The sequence below is a fragment of the Littorina saxatilis genome, linkage group LG17 (assembly GCF_037325665.1).
Source record: "Littorina saxatilis isolate snail1 linkage group LG17, US_GU_Lsax_2.0, whole genome shotgun sequence".
In the NCBI taxonomy this organism is placed as follows: domain Eukaryota; kingdom Metazoa; phylum Mollusca; class Gastropoda; order Littorinimorpha; family Littorinidae; genus Littorina; species Littorina saxatilis.
Window position 1 is genome coordinate 38650538 of NC_090261.1, and position 11382 is coordinate 38661919.

The window sequence follows — 11382 nt, forward strand, 5'->3', positions numbered from 1 at the left end:
CGCACGTACATGTACACAAGCAAGCATGCACACACACACACACACACACACACACACACACACACACACACACACACACACACACACACACACGCACTCGCGTGTGCGTACACTGAGTGTTCTTTCGAAACGAAAATACACAGATCGACAGACAGACAAGCGGACAGACAGACAGATAAACAGACAGACAGGTAGAAAAGGTGTTTGCCAGAGATAGAGTAGCAGCCGGTACAGACCGACCAGAAGACTCAGTTTGCAATACAAACATTAACATCGTCCAGACAAAAAGCGACTAAGAAACAAAAACCATCTATCAAAACCATTAAACGTCTATTAAAGCCATTTTCGCTTTTTAAACTAGACACTGTAGCCTACTCTAAGGCAAAAACTACACAGCTTGAATACAAAAACGCAAAAGACAGTACAGTAAAGCTTGAGAACGGAACAAAAATTGGTCAAAAAACGGCGTGGAATAAATGGAACAAGACGCGCTGGGCACTATTTAATCGATAGAGACTACGGGACCAAGCTTCCTGCGAGACACCGAACAAACGGAGCCGGACAAAAAGCATAATGGGAACTTTTTTCGCAGAAAGTCTCTGTCATCATTTTCGCATTGTGTTTCGGTGAAAAGATGTTTAGTAAGGTCAGGGATGTGTGACGTCATCTGAGGCTGTGTGCATTGGTCCTGCCGGAAATTAGTCTGACGTCTCAAGTTATTTTGATGTCGCAATCACGCACGACTCACTCCCGCTCACCAATTCTCCCACAGTCCCATTTCTCGATGAGTAACTAAACAGTAAGCTAACAGTTAAGTACACGTCAAAGCATAGACCCCCAAAGCAACATCCACCTGACAACCAACAACATACAAAAAAAATGTAACACGGAAAAGCATGCAAAAAATTGTTAAAGTCCAAGAAAAAATGTTTGTAGTGGTTTCCATCAGGATACCATTTAGGCGTTGCCAATGACGACAGAAGAGAGGTGACAGCCTGGAGAGTCGGTGTTCTCCCTTGGCGGCACTGGTCGTTACGCTGCGGACAGTCTGACACTCCAAGGGACGCAATCACGTACATGCATGTGTTACCTCCCTTTGCTGCTTCGTTGCTTGTGAGCTCCTTATTGAGGGGGTACATGATGAAAATACATGTGATGATATGGGTTTTGTGGGCAGAGGGGTGGGGGAGGGGGGTAGAGGAGAGGGGCTAGGAGTGAGTAGTAAGTGAGAGGGTGCGTGCGTGCGCTTGTGTGTGTGTCGTGCGTGCGCTTGTGTGTTTGTGTGTATGTGTGTGTGTGTGCGTGCGTGTGTGTGTGTATGTGTGCGTGTGTGTGAGTGTGTGTGTGTGTGTGTATGTGTGTATGTGTGTGTGTGTGTATGTGTGTGTGTGTGAGTGTGTGTGTGTGTGTGAGTATGTGTGTGTGTGTGTGTGTGAGTGTGTGTGTGTGTGTGTATGTGTGTGTGTGTGTGTGTGTGTGTGTGTGTGTGTGTGTGTGAGTATGTGTGTATATGTATCTGAGCATGCACGTGACTGTCTGTATGTCTCTTGTATCTGTTTTGTTTTCGTTTTTTTCGCTATCCAAAATGCCCTGTGTCTTTTGAGACATATATATAATATACACTGTGTCAGATGAAAGAATCGATCGATGACCGACGCAATAATACCGCTCTGCTATAAGGAGCAAATTATATTTTTGCTCTTCATGAAATTCCATCCACTGCAGTTGCTAATGAAATGTGCAAGAGATATCCTCAATATCGTGTAATGCAAGATGTTTACGTGTATAGATATATTGTTTTTTTATAGGGAGATTAAAATCTTTGTGTCTTTTTTTTACGCTGAGCATTTTTAATTCATTGTAAGTTTAATAACAGTAAGGGGAGACGAGAGAGGGTATACAAGGAAATATATATTTCAGTACCACCTGACCACTGATGAGACACAATAGTGTCGAAACACGTGTCTGGTCTAGGTACAAATACAATGGTCCTCCTCAGGACTAGATTACCTTGCGATACGTCCCCCACAAAGGGACTTTGCTCTGTAAATCTCGGTCCCCCTTGAGGAGGGTCTGATGCTCCCAATAGGCTGTCTGTGAAGGGATACGTATTTCTCTCTCTATCTCTGCTAAGAGATTTTAACAAATCTCGGAAGAAAGTCTCTGCTGACTTTCAATTGTATCTTTCACAATTTCTGATGTTTTATATATATAGGTTACAATCCCAGTTGTACATTTATTTGACAACAGATTTACTTTTTCAATTTTTTTTAAGTACGCTCTATTTTGTCTGTCCTGACGTGATATTTGTATTTCAAATGGCACTTCATTTCTGCTTTACAACAAACATTCGCGTTTCTCCTTGACCTCAAGTTGTAGCGAACGCAAGAAACACACCATCTCCCAAACAAATGTCAAAGGTTAAACATTCGATGAATGTGCCACTGGCCAGGAAGATGCGGTTCATCTTATCTCTTTACGTCGCAACCACTGACCATTAGGTTCTAATGCCATCGCGGGTGTCTGGCAGGGTGGGTGTGGACGTGATTCGGGTGAACTCCCCGGTAAATAAAGTCAAAGGTGTGCTTCCTGTTTACGATGGTCAGAACCATGTTTCATTGAGGAGCCAAATATTTTTTTATATTTGTTTTGTATTTAGAATTGCAACAGTTGAAGACTTTTGCATACGTTAAAAGTGAAATGTTTGTTTGTTTGTTTGTTTGTTTGTTTGTTGTTGTTTTCTTGGTTTTTGTGTGTTGTTTGTTTTGCATGCGTGCTTGCTTGCTTGCTTTTTGTTTTTGTCTGACTTTTTTCTTTTTTTCTATCTTATTAATTTTATTTCTGTTCGTTCTTTTTTGGGGGGGAGGGGGAGGGGGGAGGTGGGACCGAGAAGGGAGGGAGGATATCTGGATTCCAAGGGATGTTTGGTTGTTAAAGATGTGTCTATACTGTTAAGTCAATTTGTCGTGTTGTGTGCTTAGAATTCTAATGCCCACTAAGAACAACATCAATCCCACCGCCCACCCATATTTATACCCGCCTTCAAAATATTGTTTAGAAAGAGTTGGGTGGGTTATTTTGTATTACTCTAGCTGTGATGATGGCAAATACACTTTTAAAATTGTGCAATGGCGAAAATACATATTTATGTCTGCACTGCTCGAACATACCGCAAACATCTCAAGAGTTTAAAGTAGACGAAAAAACTTCATCAATCCACTTTTATATCGGTGGCCATACTTGTGTTGTCTCAAAGCACTGACCGCTAGGTTATTGCCATCTGGCCTAACGGTGTGTGCAGATGATATGGACTGGCTCCAAGGGCTGAATGTGAGACGATACAGACGATTACTGCAGTCTCTGGTGCTATCTGTATGGGTGAGGTCACTGACTTCTCTAGCTGTATACATTTCGCCACAGGAAAAACTAAGTATAGGTGTGGGTGTATATTCGACGGTGATCAGTTCAGAAACTGTTGGATTTTTTTTGTAATCCGGCAAGAATTGTACTTTATTTGGGAGCAAGATCGCTGCTTGCGCTGCAGTTTATTGTCAACAATTCTTTTTCTTTTTCTTTATTTGGTGTTTAACGTTGTTTTCAACCACGAAGGTTATATCGCGACGGATTGTCAACAATAGCACAGCAGAAAATAAGAACAAGAAAACCAGACTGAAGGTGCGCTGTTGGTTTTGCTTTCGCTGTTGGTGTTGCTTGCGCTGTTGTACATTGTCAACAATAGCGCACCAGAAAGCAAGCACACACAAACTTTTTTTTAATTTTTGGCAGGACTGCAAGAATTGTAAATAAAATGGGTGCAAGATCGCTGCTTGCGCTGTAATTCATTATCAACAATAATAGACTCAAAGACTCAAAGACACAAAGATTTTAATCTCCTTATAAAAAAACCAAGGAAAATTACCTCGCAGTGTCAGGCGGTTTAAAACATAAATAACATCTCAATCACTAACAGTTTAAAATTCCACTAAAAAGATCCATAACATTCTTTGCAATCACTCATGGATACAGACACCCACATTTACACACGCACAAGCACGCAGGCTCGTCCACACACACACACACACACACACACACACACACACACACACACACACACACACACACACTATCTTCCTTGTATACCCTCTCTCGTCTCCCCTTTCCGTTATTAAACTTACAATGAATTAAAAATGCTCAGCGTAAACTGTGTTGTACACCTAAAGTTAGAATATCTTAAAAGTTCAATAGCACAGTAGAAAACAAGAACAAGAAAACAAGACTGAAGGTGTTGAGCCGGATTACTGCTCCTGCAAACATAAAAGAAACAATAACTACCAAAACAATTTATTGTCCATTAAAATGAATACATTAAAATGGAAAATTGTCTTATGGTCTGACTAGGCCTAAGGATCAGCAGATGTGTGCATTCATTTTAAATGTGTATCTTTGCCGCGTAAAGTTAGCGAACAAAAAGAGGAAAATATCCCTTTAAACATGTGTCCTTTGCGACCAGCAGACAGTAAGCTCAGATCATAGTGTTACAGCGATGTGTGTGTAGGTGCCGGAAAAAGAGACAGATGGCACCTTACTAAGGACGGGCAGATTTGTGTAATGAGTGACGCTGATTCCATTTCAGAGGCGGCAAGAACTCAAGGGTGGGAGTGCCTATTACTCTCAGTCCAGCAGCCCTTCAAGTATGTCTGGCATGGAGAGAGAGTGAGAGAGAGAGAGTTGGTTCCAGACTGGGGCTATAGTACCCAAAGTGGCCTGGGTACTGTACTGTACATCTGTTGCCTGGCTGGACTAACAGGATATATGGTGGTGATGTGATGTGATGTGATGTGGTGTGGTGTGGTGTGGTGTGATGTGATGTGATGTGGTGTGATGTGATGTGGTGTGGTGCGGTGTGGTGTGGTGTGATGTGGTGTGATGTGGTGTGGTGTGGTGTGATGTGGTGAGGTATGGTGAGGTGTGGTGTGGTGTGGTGTGGTGTGATGTGATGTGATGTGATGTGATGTGATGTGGTGTGGTGTGGTGTGGTGTGGTGTGGTGTGGTGTGGTGTGGTGTGGTGTGGTGTGGTGTGGTGTGGTGTGATGTGGTGAGGTATGGTGTGGTGTGGTGTGGTGTGGTGTGGTGTGATGTGATGTGATGTGATGTGATTGTGATGGTGATGTGATGTGATGCGGTGTGGTGTGGTGTGGTGTGGACCTTTCCTTTCATTATTTCCTAAACTACCATTTTGTCCTTCTCCTTTTACGCCCCCTCCCCACCCTTTACAGCTGTATCAGACTGTCTTATGGCGTAATCTCTGTTATGTCTTTAAAAGCAGATAAAGGCCTCCTCCTCCCCCCCCCCCACACACACACCCCAACGAACCATCATTTATGTCCCATTGAACCATATCTACCATTGAGACCATATTCTATCGCGTACCTTTTTCTCAGCTAAAGGGGAAAATGCCCCTTTCCGATTTTAATGTCTCCATTTTCTGCTAATCATTCGTAGGAAATGTGTCGTTGAACTGACGCAGAAAAAGCTACCTCTCCCCAAATTGTGTTGGTCTCATCCAACTCTCTTTACTTTATTCAGATCATCTTCTATTGCGTCATTTCTTTTAAGCTAAAGGAGAAATACTCCTTTCCGTAACTAATTTCATTATTTTCCGCAAATTTTTCAAGAAAATGTGCCTTTAAACCGACTTGGAAAAAGGTACCCCCACCCCCATTTGTTGGTCCAGTCAGTCCAACCTTCTTCACCATGGAGACCATAATCTATCGGGTCCTCTCCTCCGTACTTTATTGCAAGTAAAAATGCCCCTTTCCAATATAGGTTTTTTGGTTTTTCGCAATTCTTTGAATAAAACTGAAACTGAAAAAGGCACCCCCACCCCCATTCAGTTTCAATCCCACCCAATAATCTTCACCATAAAATCATATTGTATCGCATCCTTTCCTCGGTACTCTTTTGCACGCAAAAAATGTCCCTTTCCGATATACGGATTTTTCACGAGTTCTCGCAATTCTTTTAAAGAATAGGTGCCTTGAAACTGAAACTGAAAAAGGCACCCCCACCCCCATTCAGTTTCGCTCTCATCTAACCCTCTTCACTACTCAAAGCGTCTTCCACGCCTCCTCTCTCCAGTCTCTGTTAAAAGAGAAAAATGTCTCTTTCCGATATTAATTTTATCATTCCCTTCTAATCTTTCGAAGAAAAGTGTCTGGAAATCTTTATAGGATTGGTCAGCGTAATGGATACTTCTGGCTGTCTCATTCCTTGAACTTGATAGTAACCAGAGAAGTGCGTGCTACATTTTATTTCTGTATGGTTGGCCATGAGAGTTAAAAGTTACGTCGGCGGAGAATTCCATGAAACCGCAGCTGTCGGTGCTGTAAAAGGATAGGATATTTTTAAAAGATTTTTTTCTGTGTGAATCCTTTGGTAAATAAACGTAGACCCACCAAGGCTTGTACGGGGGATGTGAGCAGTCTTTCACTTGTACGGGGGATGTGAGCAGTCTTTCACTTGTACGGGGGATGTGAGCAGTCTTTCACTTGTACGGGGGATGTGAGCAGTCTCTCACTTGTACGGGGGATGTGAGCAGTCTTTCACTTGTACGGGGTATGTGAGCAGTCTTTCACTTGTACGGGGGATGTGAGCAGTCTCTCACTTGTACGGAGGATGTGAGCAGTCTCTCACTTGTACGGGGGATGTGAGCAGTCTTTCACTTGTACGGGGGATGTGAGCAGTCTTTCACTTGTACGGAGGATGTGAGCAGTCTCTCACTTGTACGGGGGATGTGAGCAGTCTTTCACTTGTACGGGGTATGTGAGCAGTCTAGTCTCACTTGTACGGGGGATGTGAGCAGTCTTTCACTTGTACGGGGGATGTGAGCAGTCTTTCACTTGTACGGGGGATGTGAGCAGTCTCTCACTTGTACGGGGGATGTGAGCAGTCTCTCACTTGTACGGGGTATGTGAGCAGTCTCTCACTTGTACGGGGGATGTGAGCAGTCTCTCACTTGTACGGGGTATGTGAGCAGTCTTTCATTTGTACGGAGGATGTGAGCAGTCTTTCACTTGTACGGGGGATGTGAGCAGTCTTTCACTTGTACGGGGGATGTGAGCAGTCTTTCACTTGTATGGGGGATGTGAGCAGTCTTTCACTTGTACGGGGGATGTGAGCAGTCTTTCACTTGTACGGGGGATGTGAGCAGTCTCTCACTTGTACGAGGGATGTGAGCAGTCTCTCACTTGTACGGAGGATGTGAGCAGTCTTTCACTTGTACGGGGGATGTGAGCAGTCTTTCACTTGTACGGGGGATGTGAGCAGTCTTTCACTTGTACGGGGGATGTGAGAAGTCTCTCACTTGTACGGGGGATGTGAGCAGTCTTTCACTTGTACGGGGGATGTGAGCAGTCTTTCACTTGTACGGGGGATGTGAGCAGTCTCTCACTTGTACGAGGGATGTGATCAGTCTCTCACTTGTACGGGGGATGTGAGCATTCTCTCACTTGTACGGGGGATGTGAGCAGTCTCTCACTTGTACGGAGGATGTGAGCATTCTTTCACTTGTACGGGGGATGTGAGCAGTCTCTCACTTGTACGGGGGATGTGAGCAGTCTTTCACTTGTACGGGGGATGTGAGCAGTCTCTCACTTGTACGGGGGATGTGAGCAGTCTTTCACTTGTACGGGGGATGTGAGCAGTCTTTCACTTGTACGGGGGATGTGAGCAGTCTTTCACTTGTACGGGGGATGTGAGCAGTCTTTCACTTGTACGGGGATGTGAGCAGTCTTTCACTTGTACGGAGGATGTGAGCAGTCTTTCACTTGTACGGGGGATGTGAGCAGTCTCTCACTTGTACGGGGGATGTGAGCAGTCTTTCACTTGTACGGAGGATGTGAGCAGTCTTTCACTTGTACGGGGGATGTGAGCAGTCTTTCACTTGTACGGAGGATGTGAGCAGTCTTTCACTTGTACGGGGGATGTGAGCAGTCTCTCACTTGTACGGGGGATGTGAGCAGTCTCTCACTTGTACGGAGGATGTGAGCAGTCTTTCACTTGGACATTTACCAACAATCAACAGCCTGCTTGTTTTTTGTGAAGAATGGGAACAATTGTTTGTATCTAAATTATTATTGTAATGAACACCTTTGTCAATCAGCAAAATTAATTTGGCCATTTATAGGCACACTCCTTTTCGCGAAAACACTTCAGTTTACCACCTCGGATCTGACCAGGCTTTTTCGTGAAATAACACCTCCCCTCCACTTGGTCACATACCAACAATGAACTGCCTGGGTGCTCTCTGTGCAACGTTGGAATTACTTCATGGATTAGTTTCTTAAACATGCGCTGGTTAAATTGACAAAACTAATCAATAAAAATTATCACCACTGTGCATAGTGAGCACCCAGGCTGTTCATTTTTGGTATGTGATCAAATGGATTGATGGTCCTACTCCACCTGAAAGCCTGGTCAGATCTGAGACAGTGAGCTGAAATCCCAATTGCCATATATATTGCTCATGGCATGATCTGAAAAAGTTGAATAAAGTCTTGTTTAAACCAATCGACATACACTTAAGGCGGGCTTGAATTCAAGTTATATATTTCGTTTTGATTGGTTTGAATATTAGGAATTTAGAATATTGTCCGTCAATTTACTTCGTTTGTATCTGGTCAGATCTGAGACAGTGAGCTGAACGGTTTTCACGAGAAGGATAGTGCCTTTAAAGTCGTCAGCTACTGTTTTCGTTCGATTTCGCAGGCACCGTTTACAATGCAACTCAGACAAGTTTATTACCAATGTAATGTGTTCCATAGGATGCAAGCTCTCTTTTTTGTCCGAGTTTACTGGGACAAGAAGAAAAAAAACCTATTGCAATATAAGGTCTCTGTATGAATAAGCTAAGACCCGGGAGGTTTAGAACAAAATTACAAATGGCTGATTAGTGTGGCATAAGGACATAACAACGAGTGTAAATTAGTGTACAATGCTACGTAAATAAAGGCTATGGAAAAGTTAAAAACAAAAATATTCCCATTATTACCATCGCCGTGCATGGATATAGTTTAAAACACGGTACGTACAAACCTGATGATAATGAGCTGTATATAAAAATGCCACAAAACGATGTACGTAACTATTCCACACTTCAACGTAAGTTGGGGACGGCGGTTTTAGTAATACAAAAGTCAACACAATACTCGGAGAGATCTTCGATTTTTTTCAATAACATGCACACTTCAGACTAATGCAATTGTTCGATTTCCTCTGTGTTTCCATTTGCGTCTCTGTACATGAGTCGAATCTACATACAATCATGCTTACCAATGTTATGTTTTCACTGGGATTGCTTGAAATAAGCACTATGCTTGAGTGAGAAATCCCAATTGCCATATAATTATATTGTTCATGTCATGATAAAAAGTTGAATAAAGTCTTGTTTAAACCAATCGACATACAATTAAGGCGGGCTTGAATTCAAGTTATATCTTTCGTTTTGATTGGTTTGAATATTATGAATTTAGAATACTGTCCGTCAATTTACTTTACTACATGTATATAGGCTTACGTTTGTCTTTAAGAGCACATTATAAGTTTAACTTGAAGTGCTCCTTTGTTGTACAATAAATCCCACGGCTTTGTACAAACATGAATGAGTATAGAACATTATTTAAACAAAGGGCTTTTAATTTGACAGGTCTTTCTCACTCACTCCCCCTCACTCTCTCTCTCTCTCTCTCTCTCTCTCTCTCTCTCTCTCTCTCTCTCTCTTTCTCTCTCTCCTCTCTCTTTCTCTCTCTCCTCTCTTTCTCTCTCTCTCTCTCTCTCTCTCTCTCTCTCTCTTTCTCTCTCTCTCCTCTCTCTCTCTCTCTCTCTTCTCTCTCTCTCTCTGTCTCTCTCTCTCTCTCTCTCTCTCACTCACTCTCCCCCCTCTCTCTCTCTTCTCTCTGTCTCTCTCTCTCTCTCTGTCTCTCTCTCTCTCTCTCTCTCTCTCTCTCTCTCTCTCTCTCTCTCTCTCTCTCTCTCTCTCTCTGATTGCGGCGGCCGTCGCTTGGTCTCATTCTGTGTTTACAAAGTGTAGGTATGTCAGTAGACCTATCTCCGTAGCTGTTTGCACTTAGCGTCTTGGTAAATGCGTCTGCGGCCAGCCTTTCCGCACAGTGTGTGTGTGTATGTGTGTGTGTGTGTGTGCGTGTGTGCCAGTTTGTGTGGGGTGTGTGTGTGTGATATGCGCGTGTGTGTGTGTGTGTGTGTGTGTGTGTGTCTGTCTGTCTGTCTGTCTGTCTGTCTGTCTGTGTTGTTATGTTCAACTCTCGAAAGATGAATAATACAAACTCTACAAGATGCATTTTATGTGCCTGTCAGCGTGGGATAGTTTCACACACTAACACCCTAGACAAGTGATCCGGTTTATGAGACGGACACAAACTATGGCTTTATAAGCTATAACCCCTAAACAGGACACATACGCAACTATACATAATTATACTACACCGCTGAGCAACAAACAATTAACAAAGACCGGGCCGCTATTCAGCCAAATTTACGTCCTGGTTCTTCGGCAAGTCAGTAACAGACATGGAACAGTTCGGAGTAGCCAGTGTAAAGTGAAAAGTTGGCTGGCTGGCCATACATAGTTCATTGTGTGAGTGTGATTGTGCGTGTGAGTGCCTGTGTGTGCGGCGCTAGCGCGGATTGAATAGGCGAGAATAATGTTCACTGTGCTTTGAAAGCTCTAGCCGTTTCCAGCAGACCAAGCACCCTTCCATGCAAGACTGGCTCAGTCGGTTCAGGCTTATCCCATATACCCGTCTAACACGCGGTTCTGCAAAACTGGGTATCTAGGCCGGGTGGGTGTACCGCCGCTGTACAATTAATGTGGCCGCCGTGACATTGCCAACCTGGCGAGACGTGAGATTATTTTTTAATGCGCTAAATAGTAAATAGCGGATCGAGTTATTGGTTATATTCTAACAAGTTTTTCTTAATAGTGCATTTATGTTTTACCTTATAAGGAAAATGTGGATGTTCGCGTCATGACTTGTTATATAATGATATAGTTCCGCTAACAAAGCAGCTGGCCCCGTGGCCCAACGGATAAGGCGTCTGACTTCGAATCAGAAGATTGCGAGTTCGAGTCTCGTCGGGGTCGATCGGCTGCAACATATTTTTTTGTGTACGTTTTTGTTGCGTTTGGCTGACTTCAAGTACTGTTGGAAGAATATTTCAACACGTTTGCGGTTTTGATTTTTACCACAGCTGTGAAAGGTATTCTGGATAACATTTGCTAATAACATTTTTTTTTCTTTCTTTTTATATTTAGTCAAGTTTTGACTAAATATTTTAACATCGAGGGGGAATCGAAACGAGGTCTT

The 11382-nt window shown here is 43.2% G+C and overlaps 1 non-coding gene across 1 annotated transcript; it reads left to right on the top strand.

Moving 5' to 3' along the window:
• Window positions 1-11086: 11086 nt before the first annotated feature.
• Window positions 11087-11159, top strand: Trnar-ucg (transfer RNA arginine (anticodon UCG)). Its single transcript has one exon. It is a non-coding gene; the product is annotated as a tRNA-Arg (tRNA).
• Window positions 11160-11382: the final 223 nt, after the last annotated feature.